Source organism: Phyllobates terribilis, unplaced genomic scaffold (assembly GCF_046119375.1).
Source record: "Phyllobates terribilis strain yellow unplaced genomic scaffold, ASM4611937v1 Scaffold_629__1_contigs__length_933511, whole genome shotgun sequence".
In the NCBI taxonomy this organism is placed as follows: domain Eukaryota; kingdom Metazoa; phylum Chordata; class Amphibia; order Anura; family Dendrobatidae; genus Phyllobates; species Phyllobates terribilis.
The window spans coordinates 703,015-718,638 of record NW_027363389.1 but is presented as its reverse complement, the minus strand read 5'-3'; the positions used below and the strand labels follow the sequence as shown (position 1 = coordinate 718,638).

The 15,624-nt window shown below is 42.3% G+C and overlaps 7 non-coding genes and 2 pseudogenes across 7 annotated transcripts; all 9 read left to right on the top strand.

Annotated features, from left to right (window-relative positions):
* The first annotated feature begins 279 nt into the window (after positions 1 to 279).
* On the top strand, positions 280 to 395 carry LOC141234115 (U2 spliceosomal RNA; annotated as a pseudogene).
* A 524-nt stretch (positions 396 to 919) lies between these two features.
* On the top strand, positions 920 to 1,104 carry LOC141234076 (U2 spliceosomal RNA). Its single transcript, XR_012300092.1, has one exon. It is a non-coding gene; the product is annotated as a U2 spliceosomal RNA (small nuclear RNA).
* Positions 1,105 to 7,484: 6,380 nt separating this feature from the next.
* Positions 7,485 to 7,699, top strand: LOC141234079 (U2 spliceosomal RNA; annotated as a pseudogene).
* Positions 7,700 to 8,814: 1,115 nt separating this feature from the next.
* LOC141234047 (U2 spliceosomal RNA) lies at positions 8,815 to 9,005 on the top strand. Its single transcript, XR_012300068.1, has one exon. It is a non-coding gene; the product is annotated as a U2 spliceosomal RNA (small nuclear RNA).
* Positions 9,006 to 10,117: 1,112 nt separating this feature from the next.
* Positions 10,118 to 10,308, top strand: LOC141233886 (U2 spliceosomal RNA). The gene has a single exon (XR_012299914.1). It is a non-coding gene; the product is annotated as a U2 spliceosomal RNA (small nuclear RNA).
* Positions 10,309 to 11,423: 1,115 nt separating this feature from the next.
* Positions 11,424 to 11,614, top strand: LOC141233885 (U2 spliceosomal RNA). Its single transcript, XR_012299913.1, has one exon. It is a non-coding gene; the product is annotated as a U2 spliceosomal RNA (small nuclear RNA).
* Positions 11,615 to 12,729: 1,115 nt separating this feature from the next.
* Positions 12,730 to 12,920, top strand: LOC141233884 (U2 spliceosomal RNA). The gene has a single exon (XR_012299912.1). It is a non-coding gene; the product is annotated as a U2 spliceosomal RNA (small nuclear RNA).
* A 1,115-nt stretch (positions 12,921 to 14,035) lies between these two features.
* Positions 14,036 to 14,226, top strand: LOC141234016 (U2 spliceosomal RNA). The gene has a single exon (XR_012300039.1). It is a non-coding gene; the product is annotated as a U2 spliceosomal RNA (small nuclear RNA).
* A 1,115-nt stretch (positions 14,227 to 15,341) lies between these two features.
* LOC141233883 (U2 spliceosomal RNA) lies at positions 15,342 to 15,532 on the top strand. Its single transcript, XR_012299911.1, has one exon. It is a non-coding gene; the product is annotated as a U2 spliceosomal RNA (small nuclear RNA).
* Positions 15,533 to 15,624: the final 92 nt, after the last annotated feature.

Below are 15,624 nucleotides of genomic sequence, written 5' to 3'. Positions count from 1 at the left end.
CTCGTTCCACCCCACCCCCCGCCTTAATTGGTTCTCCTCCCTTCCAACGGTGTTGAGGCGGGTGGGAACAGCAGGGGGTGAAGGTGCTGTGTTTAAAGAGGTGGAGTTATGCAGATCTAAAACGCGTGGATTGCAGCAGCAGCAAGCCGAAAAGTGCAGGCATGTAAGGGATCTAGAGGTTGACAACATGTCTTCTTAACGGGAGTCCAGGAGCTCATCTCCACAAATGGACTTTTCAGGATCCTTGGGTGGCTCCGTAGTTTGAAACCAATTCTGGTTATCGCTTCTCGGCCTTTTGGCTAAGATCAAGTGTAGTATCTTTTGAAAAGGCAGTTTTGTCCTTGGGCTGCCCTAGTAAATTGATGCATATTACACACTGGTTTGGTGCACTTGTTAGTACGCCAGGTGGCTCATAGAGTTATCTGATGGAAAACATGGCCCTCCAGGATCGAAGTCACTAGGCTGGGTAAGTGTGAGGGCTTTGGAGCAATGTGCCCCAGGAGTAGGCGCCCTGGTGGGAGTCCAAGCTTACTGGGACTCTGAACCCCAGAAAGACTTGGCTTCGTAGCACGCCGCACCTTTGCCAATCATACTTTCTGAGCAACCCCCCCTATTCCTGGCCTCCGGGCTACGAAGGGGAATTTTTATAAACCCGGTCGGAGGTCCGGTCAGCTTTGGGCTGAGAAACCAACACAGGCTCCAGCTCCACTAGGGTGGCAGCCTAGATGGAAGCTGGGAGCACGAAAACGGCTCTTCTCCGGCTTCGGCTAGGGAGAGCATCGGAGATCCCTGACCCTCGCTGTGGCCTTCTGGCTCGGAGGGATGGGGATGGTTTATTGGGGACCCTCTCCTCCAGGAAGGGTCCACATGAATCCTCGCCTCGTGCGCTGTTTTGGTGTGACTTCGGTCACATTTTTCAGTGCCTTGGATGCAGCTTCAATCAAAAAAAAATCTGTTCTTATCAGTTCAATATCTGATACGTCCCCTATCTGGGGACCATATATTAAATGGATTTTTAGAACAGGGAGATGGAAAAAGAGCTTGCTCTGTCCACTCCACGCATTGACCTGGTATTGCAGTATCTCCAGGACCGGTGCACCCCTTCTTTAATGCAGTTTCTAAAATCAGAAAGAATTGAATTCAATGTTTTTTGTTCATTTTGCTTGTTTGTCGGATTTTGGGATGGACTCTTTGGCTTTGCTTTTCTTCTCCTCATTGGATTTTTCATGTTCAAAGTTGCAGAAGCCAGATTACAAGCTCATTTTGGTTCAACTTCAGCAACTGTGCATTGCATTGCCATGTAATGTGATGCAATGCTATCTTTCTAGCTCTCCCTTTTTACTTCCTTTTGGATAAACAGACATATTAGGCAAGCATTTTGGAGCTTTCACCTAAATAACTACAGGTGGTGAGATAAGCTGCACAATATAATTGACCTTTCAGTATATTGTTGCACACACACCATCTATTTAGCAAATGCCCTTGTTATCAACAGCAGCCTTTTAAACTCACCTGAGCTAACAGGTATGTGCGCTGGTTACTCTGCTGCGCTTAAAATTTCTTTTTTGGTTTGCTACAATGCCTTTTCTGAAACGTTGTCTCCTTCTGCTGGAACACTGACTTCTTTCATTTAATGCCTGCAGACTATAAAAGAGAACCCAACCCAAAAAGTTTGGTTGATTAGTCTGTGGCATTCTGTTAAACTGTTGCTTATGGCGGTCTCTGTGAGCTTCTCAGCGACATTCAGCCAGCCAGGTATCCTGCCTGCAGTAGATGGAATGTGGCAATGGAACGCTGGCTGCGCGTGTCATAATAGGCTCTGAGCCTTTATATACCTGTGCACAGCAGCAGCCACCTTCAGTCTGCTGCTGGACAGCCAGCAGCAGCAGCAGCAGGAGAGGTATGTAATCAGGAGCCCTCCTGCTAAGGGTAGACAGCTGCTCGTTCCACCCCATCCCCCGCCTTAATTGGTTCTCCTCCCTTCCAACGGTGTTGAGGCGGGTGGGAACAGCAGGGGGTGAAGGTGCTGTGTTTAAAGAGGTGGAGTTATGCAGATCTAAAACGCGTGGATTGCAGCAGCAGCAAGCCGAAAAGTGCAGGCATGTAAGGGATCTAGAGGTTGACAACATGTCTTCTTAACGGGAGTCCAGGAGCTCATCTCCACAAATGGACTTTTCAGGATCCTTGGGTGGCTCCGTAGTTTGAAACCAATTCTGGTTATCGCTTCTCGGCCTTTTGGCACGATCTGTAGTTGGTTGTGACATTGGGCTGAAGGTTACTGTGGTGGCAGAACCGATTCTTGGCCTTTGGAGATATCCAGTGCTGCTTTTGGGAATCGGTGCTAAAGCTGCAGTGCCTTTTCTTTACGGAGGACGGTGTGTTGGAGGGAGGACGAACTTCGTGGAGGCTGCGATCCGTGTGTGATATTTTCCTTGGTATCTGGAAAAGAAGAGGAAAATCATGGAGACAAGGAGAAACCCTGGAGGAAGGAAGGAGAATCAAGCAAGCAACCCGAATGATTATTTCTCGGAGGAGCATCCGCTGAAGGACACCATCAGGTTCGTGGTTGCTCCTGACCACCGGCAGGTGAAAGATTCTCAATTTATTTTCAATGTTATTTGTAAGCTCTTGAAGATCGACAAGGAGCATCTTTTTTGCTTTCAATCTTTTTTTTCTCGAGGACTTTATGATGTTACGCTTAATAAAGCCTCGCAGTGTGAAAGTGCCTACGCTCTTTATGAAGTAAATAAAGAGAAGGTAGAGCTGGAGGGGGTGAAAGTAATCCCCTCTTTTCAGTTTTCAATGAAAGTACTGACGATTCATTTGTCTAGTCCATTTATTACAGACTCTGAGGTTGAAAGTTACCTATCAATGTATTGTGACAAAATCATCCCTAAGAGACGCGGGGAAACACAGTTTGGAGTGTGGAACGGGAAACGTGTGTATGTGGTATCATTTAGGAAGAACCCGAATGAGGAGGGGGGCGTGTCCAGACCTCCGCCGCAGGTTTATATCAACCATAGCCGCGGTTATTTATTCTTCCCAGGGATGCCACACTACTGCCGTGTGTGTAAAAAATATGAACATCTGGATGCAGAATGTAACAAATGTTTTAGTTGCATGGGTACTCCTCACCAGATGGATGAGTGCCCTAAAAATAAGAAAAAGGATGTAGAGGAGATGGACACATCGCCTGAAGAACAGCAACAAGAAGCTAAAGACGATGTGGAAGCAGGCATTGCTGCTGAAGAGGAAAAAGGGGAAGAGGAGAAAGAAAGGAGTGAGAAGGAGGAGACAGAAAGAAAGAGAAAAGAGGAAGAGGAGGGACGGGCAATGAAGGAGAAGAAGGAGGAACGGGTTAAAAAATCACAAGAAGAAGAGGAAAGGAAGTTGGAAGAAAGGAAGAGAAAGAAGGAAGAGGAAAAACAGAAGAGGATAGAGGACATAGAAAAAAGGGCCATGGAGATAAAGAAACAGATGGAAAGGAAAAACAGAGAAGAGCAGAAGAAAGAAGATAAGAAGAAAGAAGATAAGAATGAAAAGAAGAAGATAGAAGAACAGAAGAAAGAAGATCAGAAGAGAGAAGAGAAGAGTCAAATGTTGCAAGAAATTTCTCCACTAAGTAAAGGGAGTAGTTGTGGAGGGGAAAGTGATATTCCAGAAGTAGTGGAGTCCACTCCTACTAATTCCCTGTCGCAGAGCTTACCTTGCGCGCAGGTACAAATGGACTGCACAGAAAAATCTCTAAAAAGAAGTGTGGATAGAAGTGATAATGAAGGAATACCATGTGGTGGGAAAGTAAAGGCATTAGAAGCAACAAGTCTGCTGGGGAGTGTGTCATCTTCGGATGTATCAGATCTGGAGGTAGACCCATCTTCTCCGGCAGTAGAGAATGAGGGCGGAGGGAAGAGCCCTGCACTAAATGTTAGAAGATGATCCGCTCAATGTCCCTGAATGTTCAGGGGTTTAACGACCTATATAAGAGAACTGCTTTATATGATTTTTTAAATAATGAAAATATTGATTTTATCTTTCTACAAGAATGTAATTTGACAAAAAAAATAAGCTATGAATATTTACAGGGTATATGGAAGGGTAACTTATGCTTTTCTGGTGGGAACGAGTCAAAAAGTGATGGTGTGGGGTTTTTATGCTCTAAAGATTGGGAGATTGTAAATTATGAAGAGATATACCCTGGGAGGATTTTAAGAATTGATGTGCAGAAAAATGGGAAGAAAGTGAGGTGTTTTAATGTGTATGCAAATGCAGAAAAAGCCTTGAGATTACATTTGTTTGAACTGTTGCAGCTGTTTTTACCTGGAGTAGATCCATTAGTTTTAGGTGGGGATTTTAATTGTCATTTAAAAAATGTAAAAGATGGGTCAGCTTCATGTCTTAGAAATATTTTAGCAGCTTTTAATCTTAAAGATACATGGGCATTAGATGGACAAAAAAAGGAGCATGAAGTCACTTGGGTGGGGAGAGGTGTTTCATCCAGAATAGATTATATTTTTATATCTCAAGCCCTAACATGCTCAGGTTTTAAAACGCATTCAACACCTTTTTCAGATCATAAAATAATAGAATGTAGTTTTAAAATAGAATCAGATGTGGATAAAAGACCGTCACACTGGAAATTTAATGTATCCCTACTACAAGACGAGGTGGTTATGGAAGGTTTTAAAAAGCTGTATGAAAAACTGAAGCTAAAAAAAACGTTTTTTAAATCTATTTTTAATTGGTGGGATTTTGTCAAGAAGGAGGTAAAAATATTTTTTATTAAAGAAGGAAAGAAGAAAGCTGCTGCAAAACGTATTTTTCATAATGATCTTAATGCTAAACTGCAATGTTTTTTTCACCTCGAAAATAACGGATGTGATCTGCAGGAGGCGATCCGAACAACAAAAGAAAAGATCCAAAACTGCCTGAAAGAAAAAGGTAAAGAAATTATTTTTAATTCCCGAGTAAAAGTTTTAGACGAGGATGAAAAATGCACAAAATTCTTTTTTAAAAAAATATGTGACAAGAAGGATTATATGAAGGTTTTGGAAGGAGAAACAAGTTTGGAGGGGAAGAAGATGAAAGCAAAAGAATTTTATGATGATTTATTTTCTGTTAAAAACACGGATGTGTCTCTAAAAAAACATTTTTTAGAAGGACTGGAAAAAAATTTTAATGCGGAAGATAAATCTTTTTTAATAGGGAATTTTACTAAAGAGGAAGTTTTTAATACAATTAATACGCTACAAAATAACAAAACGCCGGGAGCAGATGGACTACCTGTTGAATTTTACAAGTGTTTATGGGAGATCATGGGTGAGGATTTTTATGAAGTAATTTTAGAAGCAGAAGCATCTTTTAGTGTCCCAGAGTCGTGGTGGGAGGGTCTTATTGTTTTATTATTTAAGAAAGGAAATAAAGAACTGATTAAAAATTGGAGACCAATAACCCTTTTAAATACGGACTGTAAGGTATATGCAAAGTTACTAGCAAATAGATTAAAAAAGGTAATCGGCTCAGTAATAGAAGTGGATCAGACGTGTGCAGTGCCAAATCGGAGAATCAGCGACTCATTGATTTTAATCAGGGATGTTTTATGGGATGTTTTAGACAGAAAACAAAAGCTTGCTCTAATTACTTTGGATTTTGAAAAAGCGTACGATAGAGTTGCCCATGATTTTTTATTTGCAGTTTTAGAGAAAATGGGATGCCCGGATGTTTTTAGCAAACGTATTAAATCTCTTTACAAATCATGTTTTAGCAAAATATCTATTAATGGTTTTTTATCTGATAATGTAAAAATAAACTGTGGCGTTAAACAGGGGTGTCCCTTATCCCCTATTCTTTTTATTTGTGCAATTGAACCACTTTTAGCAGCTTTTAGGAGAGATAAGGTAATCAATGGTTTTTTTATTCCCGGGAGTTGCAATGAACAAGTTAAAGTGGTGGCATATATGGATGATGTGACGGTTTTAGTTAAAGACACTAGAAGCATGAACAGAGCCATAAGAACAGTGGATTGGTTTGGGGGCGCATCGGGTTTTAAAATTAACATGGAAAAATCTGGTATTTTAACTGTTGGTGATTTTATTGTAGATTCTGAGTGTAAATTAACAAGAATGAATGAAGTAAAAATTTTAGGTATTTATTTCTCAGAGTCAGGTGGTAATGTAAGAAATTGGGAGTCTCTGCTGGAAAGAGTTAAGAAAAAGATTACTTTCTGGCAGTTGAGAGATCTTACCCTGGAAGGAAAAATTTTAATTATTAGACAGGTTTTACTCCCAATGTTTTTATATGTCTCAACAGTTTTTATCCCCCAAAATAATATCATGAAGAGAGTTATTAAGGTATGTTTTAATTTTTTATGGAGATCCAAGATGGAAAGAGTAAAGAGAGAGGAGATATATAAATCAAAGAAAAAAGGTGGGAAAGGTTTTCCGGATATTAGGTCCTTTTTATATGCAAAGTATGTAGCGAACTGTGTATGCACTTTATTAGGACCAGGCTCTAAGCTAAAGTTGTTTTCTATATATAATTTAGGTTTCTATATTAGAAATTATAAATGGTTGGAGATGTCTCTAAATAGGCCTTATAGGTTTTTACCTCCAGGAAATTATATTGTTTTAGGAAAAATTTTAAGAGATTTTAAACTTAAGATGGTCGAAATAAATGTTCTTAAATGCCATAAAAAAATCCTAAAAATCCTGGAAGAGAGAATAGGTATCAGTCCTGTGGAACATTTTTCATTCAAAATTGTGGAAAGAATCTGGATGAATGTAAATTATAGTGTGTTATCTAATGAACACAGGGATTTACTCTGGTGTATAGTAAAAGAATGCCTGCCAACCCGTGAGTTCCAACACAGGCGTGGGTTGGTAAGATCTGAAGTGTGCCCAAGATCCAGGTGTGGGAATAGTGAAACACCCATGCACATCTTCTGGAATTGTAATTTTGCACAGACAATATGGAGGAAAGTGTGCAATATAGTGAGAGCTGTGAGTACTGTTAATTTTTTGGATTTTAACAGAGTATTTTATGGGATGGGGATAAGAGAGGAGGATTTTAAAATTGTATGGATTATTATTGCATGTGTGAAGGCGGCATTGTGGAAAGCAAGGAACATTTTAGTGTTTAAACATAAGGAAGTAACAGTCGACCAGTGTATTAAATTATGTCTAAGTTATTTGTACATGTATTTCTGGAGGGACAAAATGACGCTTGGCAAGGTGAAAGCAAATGAGAAATGGAAACAATGTAAATGGAATGAACTTACCTTGTAAGATTTGATTTTTTGAAAACCTGTGGAAAAACAAAAAAAGAAGAACAAAAACAAACAAAAAAAAATAGCCAAAACTATATAATTTTTAAAAAAAAAAAAAAGAGGGAAAAAATAAATAAATATATATATATAAAAGAAAAAGAAAATAAAAGATTTGGAGAAGTATTAAAATTGGTAGAATGCACGATGATGGACTTGAGTCTTCTTATCTTTTTGTTGATTCCAAGACTTTGTAATCTGAGTGTAAAAAAAAAAAAAAAAAAAAAATCTGTTCTTATCAGTTTAATATCTGATACGTCCCCTATCTGGGGACCATATATTAAATGGATTTTTAGAACAGGGAGATGGAAAAAGAGCTTGCTCTGTCCACTCCACGCATTGACCTGGTATTGCAGTATCTCCAGGACCGGTGCACCCCTTCTTTAATGCAGTTTCTAAAATCAGAAAGAATTGAATTCAATGTTTTTTGTTCATTTTGCTTGTTTGTCGGATTTTGGGATGGACTCTTTGGCTTTGCTTTTCTTCTCCTCATTGGATTTTTCATGTTCAAAGTTGCAGAAGCCAGATTACAAGCTCATTTTGGTTCAACTTCAGCAACTGTGCATTGCATTGCCATGTAATGTGATGCAATGCTATCTTTCTAGCTCTCCCTTTTTACTTCCTTTTGGATAAACAGACATATTAGGCAAGCATTTTGGAGCTTTCACCTAAATAACTACAGGTGGTGAGATAAGCTGCACAATATAATTGACCTTTCAGTATATTGTTGCACACACACCATCTATTTAGCAAATGCCCTTGTTATCAACAGCAGCCTTTTAAACTCACCTGAGCTAACAGGTATGTGCGCTGGTTACTCTGCTGCGCTTAAAATTTCTTTTTTGGTTTGCTACAATGCCTTTTCTGAAACGTTGTCTCCTTCTGCTGGAACACTGACTTCTTTCATTTAATGCCTGCAGACTATAAAAGAGAACCCAACCCAAAAAGTTTGGTTGATTAGTCTGTGGCATTCTGTTAAACTGTTGCTTATGGCGGTCTCTGTGAGCTTCTCAGCGACATTCAGCCAGCCAGGTATCCTGCCTGCAGTAGATGGAATGTGGCAATGGAACGCTGGCTGCGCGTGTCATAATAGGCTCTGAGCCTTTATATACCTGTGCACAGCAGCAGCCACCTTCAGTCTGCTGCTGGACAGCCAGCAGCAGCAGCAGCAGGAGAGGTATGTAATCAGGAGCCCTCCTGCTAAGGGTAGACAGCTGCTCGTTCCACCCCACCCCCCGCCTTAATTGGTTCTCCTCCCTTCCAACGGTGTTGAGGCGGGTGGGAACAGCAGGGGGTGAAGGTGCTGTGTTTAAAGAGGTGGAGTTATGCAGATCTAAAACGCGTGGATTGCAGCAGCAGCAAGCCGAAAAGTGCAGGCATGTAAGGGATCTAGAGGTTGACAACATGTCTTCTTAACGGGAGTCCAGGAGCTCATCTCCACAAATGGACTTTTCAGGATCCTTGGGTGGCTCCGTAGTTTGAAACCAATTCTGGTTATCGCTTCTCGGCCTTTTGGCTAAGATCAAGTGTAGTATCTGTTCTTATCAGTTTAATATCTGATACGTCCCCTATCTGGGGACCATATATTAAATGGATTTTTAGAACAGGGAGATGGAAAAAGAGATTGCTCTGTCCACTCCACGCATTGACCTGGTATTGCAGTATCTCCAGGACCGGTGCACCCCTTCTTTAATGCAGTTTCTAAAATCAGAAAGAATTGAATTCAATGTTTTTTGTTCATTTTGCTTGTTTGTCAGATTTTGGGATGGACTCTTTGGCTTTGCTTTTCTTCTCCTCATTGGATTTTTCATGTTCAAAGTTGCAGAAGCCAGATTACAAGCTCATTTTGGTTCAACTTCAGCAACTGTGCATTGCATTGCCATGTAATGTGATGCAATGCTATCTTTCTAGCTCTCCCTTTTTACTTCCTTTTGGATAAACAGACATATTAGGCAAGCATTTTGGAGCTTTCACCTAAATAACTACAGGTGGTGAGATAAGCTGCACAATATAATTGACCTTTCAGTATATTGTTGCACACACACCATCTATTTAGCAAATGCCCTTGTTATCAACAGCAGCCTTTTAAACTCACCTGAGCTAACAGGTATGTGCGCTGGTTACTCTGCTGCGCTTAAAATTTCTTTTTTGGTTTGCTACAATGCCTTTTCTGAAACGTTGTCTCCTTCTGCTGGAACACTGACTTCTTTCATTTAATGCCTGCAGACTATAAAAGAGAACCCAACCCAAAAAGTTTGGTTGATTAGTCTGTGGCATTCTGTTAAACTGTTGCTTATGGCGGTCTCTGTGAGCTTCTCAGCGACATTCAGCCAGCCAGGTATCCTGCCTGCAGTAGATGGAATGTGGCAATGGAACGCTGGCTGCGCGTGTCATAATAGGCTCTGAGCCTTTATATACCTGTGCACAGCAGCAGCCACCTGCAGTCTGCTGCTGGACAGCCAGCAGCAGCAGCAGGAGAGGTATGTAATCAGGAGCCCTCCTGCTAAGGGTAGACAGCTGCTCGTTCCACCCCACCCCCCGCCTTAATTGGTTCTCCTCCCTTCCAACGGTGTTGAGGCGGGTGGGAACAGCAGGGGGTGAAGGTGCTGTGTTTAAAGAGGTGGAGTTATGCAGATCTAAAACGCGTGGATTGCATCAGCAGCAAGCCGAAAAGTGCAGGCATGTAAGGGATCTAGAGGTTGACAACATGTCTTCTTAACGGGAGTCCAGGAGCTCATCTCCACAAATGGACTTTTCAGGATCCTTGGGTGGCTCCGTAGTTTGAAACCAATTCTGGTTATCGCTTCTCGGCCTTTTGGCTAAGATCAAGTGTAGTATCTGTTCTTATCAGTTTAATATCTGATACGTCCCCTATCTGGGGACCATATATTAAATGGATTTTTAGAACAGGGAGATGGAAAAAGAGCTTGCTCTGTCCACTCCACGCATTGACCTGGTATTGCAGTATCTCCAGGACCGGTGCACCCCTTCTTTAATGCAGTTTCTAAAATCAGAAAGAATTGAATTCAATGTTTTTTGTTCATTTTGCTTGTTTGTCGGATTTTGGGATGGACTCTTTGGCTTTGCTTTTCTTCTCCTCATTGGATTTTTCATGTTCAAAGTTGCAGAAGCCAGATTACAAGCTCATTTTGGTTCAACTTCAGCAACTGTGCATTGCATTGCCATGTAATGTGATGCAATGCTATCTTTCTAGCTCTCCCTTTTTACTTCCTTTTGGATAAACAGACATATTAGGCAAGCATTTTAGAGCTTTCACCTAAATAACTACAGGTGGTGAGATAAGCTGCACAATATAATTGACCTTTCAGTATATTGTTGCACACACACCATCTATTTAGCAAATGCCCTTGTTATCAACAGCAGCCTTTTAAACTCACCTGAGCTAACAGGTATGTGCGCTGGTTACTCTGCTGCGCTTAAAATTTCTTTTTTGGTTTGCTACAATGCCTTTTCTGAAACGTTGTCTCCTTCTGCTGGAACACTGACTTCTTTCATTTAATGCCTGCAGACTATAAAAGAGAACCCAACCCAAAAAGTTTGGTTGATTAGTCTGTGGCATTCTGTTAAACTGTTGCTTATGGCGGTCTCTGTGAGCTTCTCAGCGACATTCAGCCAGCCAGGTATCCTGCCTGCAGTAGATGGAATGTGGCAATGGAACGCTGGCTGCGCGTGTCATAATAGGCTCTGAGCCTTTATATACCTGTGCACAGCAGCAGCCACCTTCAGTCTGCTGCTGGACAGCCAGCAGCAGCAGCAGCAGGAGAGGTATGTAATCAGGAGCCCTCCTGCTAAGGGTAGACAGCTGCTCGTTCCACCCCACCCCCCGCCTTAATTGGTTCTACTCCCTTCCAACGGTGTTGAGGCGGGTGGGAACAGCAGGGGGTGAAGGTGCTGTGTTTAAAGAGGTGGAGTTATGCAGATCTAAAACGCGTGGATTGCAGCAGCAGCAAGCCGAAAAGTGCAGGCATGTAAGGGATCTAGAGGTTGACAACATGTCTTCTTAACGGGAGTCCAGGAGCTCATCTCCACAAATGGACTTTTCAGGATCCTTGGGTGGCTCCGTAGTTTGAAACCAATTCTGGTTATCGCTTCTCGGCCTTTTGGCTAAGATCAAGTGTAGTATCTGTTCTTATCAGTTTAATATCTGATACGTCCCCTATCTGGGGACCATATATTAAATGGATTTTTAGAACAGGGAGATGGAAAAAGAGCTTGCTCTGTCCACTCCACGCATTGACCTGGTATTGCAGTATCTCCAGGACCGGTGCACCCCTTCTTTAATGCAGTTTCTAAAATCAGAAAGAATTGAATTCAATGTTTTTTGTTCATTTTGCTTGTTTGTCGGATTTTGGGATGGACTCTTTGGCTTTGCTTTTCTTCTCCTCATTGGATTTTTCATGTTCAAAGTTGCAGAAGCCAGATTACAAGCTCATTTTGGTTCAACTTCAGCAACTGTGCATTGCATTGCCATGTAATGTGATGCAATGCTATCTTTCTAGCTCTCCCTTTTTACTTCCTTTTGGATAAACAGACATATTAGGCAAGCATTTTGGAGCTTTCACCTAAATAACTACAGGTGGTGAGATAAGCTGCACAATATAATTGACCTTTCAGTATATTGTTGCACACACACCATCTATTTAGCAAATGCCCTTGTTATCAACAGCAGCCTTTTAAACTCACCTGAGCTAACAGGTATGTGCGCTGGTTACTCTGCTGCGCTTAAAATTTCTTTTTTGGTTTGCTACAATGCCTTTTCTGAAACGTTGTCTCCTCCTGCTGGAACACTGACTTCTTTCATTTAATGCCTGCAGACTATAAAAAAGAACCCAACCCAAAAAGTTTGGTTGATTAGTCTGTGGCATTCTGTTAAACTGTTGCTTATGGCGGTCTCTGTGAGCTTCTCAGCGACATTCAGCCAGCCAGGTATCCTGCCTGCAGTAGATGGAATGTGGCAATGGAACGCTGGCTGCGCGTGTCATAATAGGCTCTGAGCCTTTATATACCTGTGCACAGCAGCAGCCACCTTCAGTCTGCTGCTGGACAGCCAGCAGCAGCAGCAGCAGGAGAGGTATGTAATCAGGAGCCCTCCTGCTAAGGGTAGACAGCTGCTCGTTCCACCCCACCCCCCGCCTTAATTGGTTCTCCTCCCTTCCAACGGTGTTGAGGCGGGTGGGAACAGCAGGGGGTGAAGGTGCTGTGTTTAAAGAGGTGGAGTTATGCAGATCTAAAACGCGTGGATTGCAGCAGCAGCAAGCCGAAAAGTGCAGGCATGTAAGGGATCTAGAGGTTGACAACATGTCTTCTTAACGGGAGTCCAGGAGCTCATCTCCACAAATGGACTTTTCAGGATCCTTGGGTGGCTCCGTAGTTTGAAACCAATTCTGGTTATCGCTTCTCGGCCTTTTGGCTAAGATCAAGTGTAGTATCTGTTCTTATCAGTTTAATATCTGATACGTCCCCTATCTGGGGACCATATATTAAATGGATTTTTAGAACAGGGAGATGGAAAAAGAGCTTGCTCTGTCCACTCCACGCATTGACCTGGTATTGCAGTATCTCCAGGACCGGTGCACCCCTTCTTTAATGCAGTTTCTAAAATCAGAAAGAATTGAATTCAATGTTTTTTGTTCATTTTGCTTGTTTGTCGGATTTTGGGATGGACTCTTTGGCTTTGCTTTTCTTCTCCTCATTGGATTTTTCATGTTCAAAGTTGCAGAAGCCAGATTACAAGCTCATTTTGGTTCAACTTCAGCAACTGTGCATTGCATTGCCATGTAATGTGATGCAATGCTATCTTTCTAGCTCTCCCTTTTTACTTCCTTTTGGATAAACAGACATATTAGGCAAGCATTTTGGAGCTTTCACCTAAATAACTACAGGTGGTGAGATAAGCTGCACAATATAATTGACCTTTCAGTATATTGTTGCACACACACCATCTATTTAGCAAATGCCCTTGTTATCAACAGCAGCCTTTTAAACTCACCTGAGCTAACAGGTATGTGCGCTGGTTACTCTGCTGCGCTTAAAATTTCTTTTTTGGTTTGCTACAATGCCTTTTCTGAAACGTTGTCTCCTTCTGCTGGAACACTGACTTCTTTCATTTAATGCCTGCAGACTATAAAAGAGAACCCAACCCAAAAAGTTTGGTTGATTAGTCTGTGGCATTCTGTTAAACTGTTGCTTATGGCGGTCTCTGTGAGCTTCTCAGCGACATTCAGCCAGCCAGGTATCCTGCCTGCAGTAGATGGAATGTGGCAATGGAACGCTGGCTGCGCGTGTCATAATAGGCTCTGAGCCTTTATATACCTGTGCACAGCAGCAGCCACCTTCAGTCTGCTGCTGGACAGCCAGCAGCAGCAGCAGCAGGAGAGGTATGTAATCAGGAGCCCTCCTGCTAAGGGTAGACAGCTGCTCGTTCCACCCCACCCCCCGCCTTAATTGGTTCTCCTCCCTTCCAACGGTGTTGAGGCGGGTGGGAACAGCAGGGGGTGAAGGTGCTGTGTTTGAAGAGGTGGAGTTATGCAGATCTAAAACGCGTGGATTGCAGCAGCAGCAAGCCGAAAAGTGCAGGCATGTAAGGGATCTAGAGGTTGACAACATGTCTTCTTAACGGGAGTCCAGGAGCTCATCTCCACAAATGGACTTTTCAGGATCCTTGGGTGGCTCCGTAGTTTGAAACCAATTCTGGTTATCGCTTCTCGGCCTTTTGGCTAAGATCAAGTGTAGAATCTGTTCTTATCAGTTTAATATCTGATACGTCCCCTATCTGGGGACCATATATTAAATGGATTTTTAGAACAGGGAGATGGAAAAAGAGCTTGCTCTGTCCACTCCACGCATTGACCTGGTATTGCAGTATCTCCAGGACCGGTGCACCCCTTCTTTAATGCAGTTTCTAAAATCAGAAAGAATTGAATTCAATGTTTTTTGTTCATTTTGCTTGTTTGTCGGATTTTGGGATGGACTCTTTGGCTTTGCTTTTCTTCTCCTCATTGGATTTTTCATGTTCAAAGTTGCAGAAGCCAGATTACAAGCTCATTTTGGTTCAACTTCAGCAACTGTGCATTGCATTGCCATGTAATGTGATGCAATGCTATCTTTCTAGCTCTCCCTTTTTACTTCCTTTTGGATAAACAGACATATTAGGCAAGCATTTTGGAGCTTTCACCTAAATAACTACAGGTGGTGAGATAAGCTGCACAATATAATTGACCTTTCAGTATATTGTTGCACACACACCATCTATTTAGCAAATGCCCTTGTTATCAACAGCAGCCTTTTAAACTCACCTGAGCTAACAGGTATGTGCGCTGGTTACTCTGCTGCGCTTAAAATTTCTTTTTTGGTTTGCTACAATGCCTTTTCTGAAACGTTGTCTCCTTCTGCTGGAACACTGACTTCTTTCATTTAATGCCTGCAGACTATAAAAGAGAACCCAACCCAAAAAGTTTGGTTGATTAGTCTGTGGCATTCTGTTAAACTGTTGCTTATGGCGGTCTCTGTGAGCTTCTCAGCGACATTCAGCCAGCCAGGTATCCTGCCTGCAGTAGATGGAATGTGGCAATGGAACGCTGGCTGCGCGTGTCATAATAGGCTCTGAGCCTTTATATACCTGTGCACAGCAGCAGCCACCTTCAGTCTGCTGCTGGACAGCCAGCAGCAGCAGCAGCAGGAGAGGTATGTAATCAGGAGCCCTCCTGCTAAGGGTAGACAGCTGCTCGTTCCACCCCACCCCCCGCCTTAATTGGTTCTCCTCCCTTCCAACGGTGTTGAGGCGGGTGGGAACAGCAGGGGGTGAAGGTGCTGTGTTTAAAGAGGTGGAGTTATGCAGATCTAAAACGCGTGGATTGCAGCAGCAGCAAGCCGAAAAGTGCAGGCATGTAAGGGATCTAGAGGTTGACAACATGTCTTCTTAACGGGAGTCCAGGAGCTCATCTCCACAAATGGACTTTTCAGGATCCTTGGGTGGCTCCGTAGTTTGAAACCAATTCTGGTTATCGCTTCTCGGCCTTTTGGCTAAGATCAAGTGTAGTATCTGTTCTTATCAGTTTAATATCTGATACGTCCCCTATCTGGGGACCATATATTAAATGGATTTTTAGAACAGGGAGATGGAAAAAGAGCTTGCTCTGTCCACTCCACGCATTGACCTGGTATTGCAGTATCTCCAGGACCGGTGCACCCCTTCTTTAATGCAGTTTCTAAAATCAGAAAGAATTGAATTCAATGTTTTTTGTTCATTTTGCTTGTTTGTTGGATTTTGGGATGGACTCTTTGGC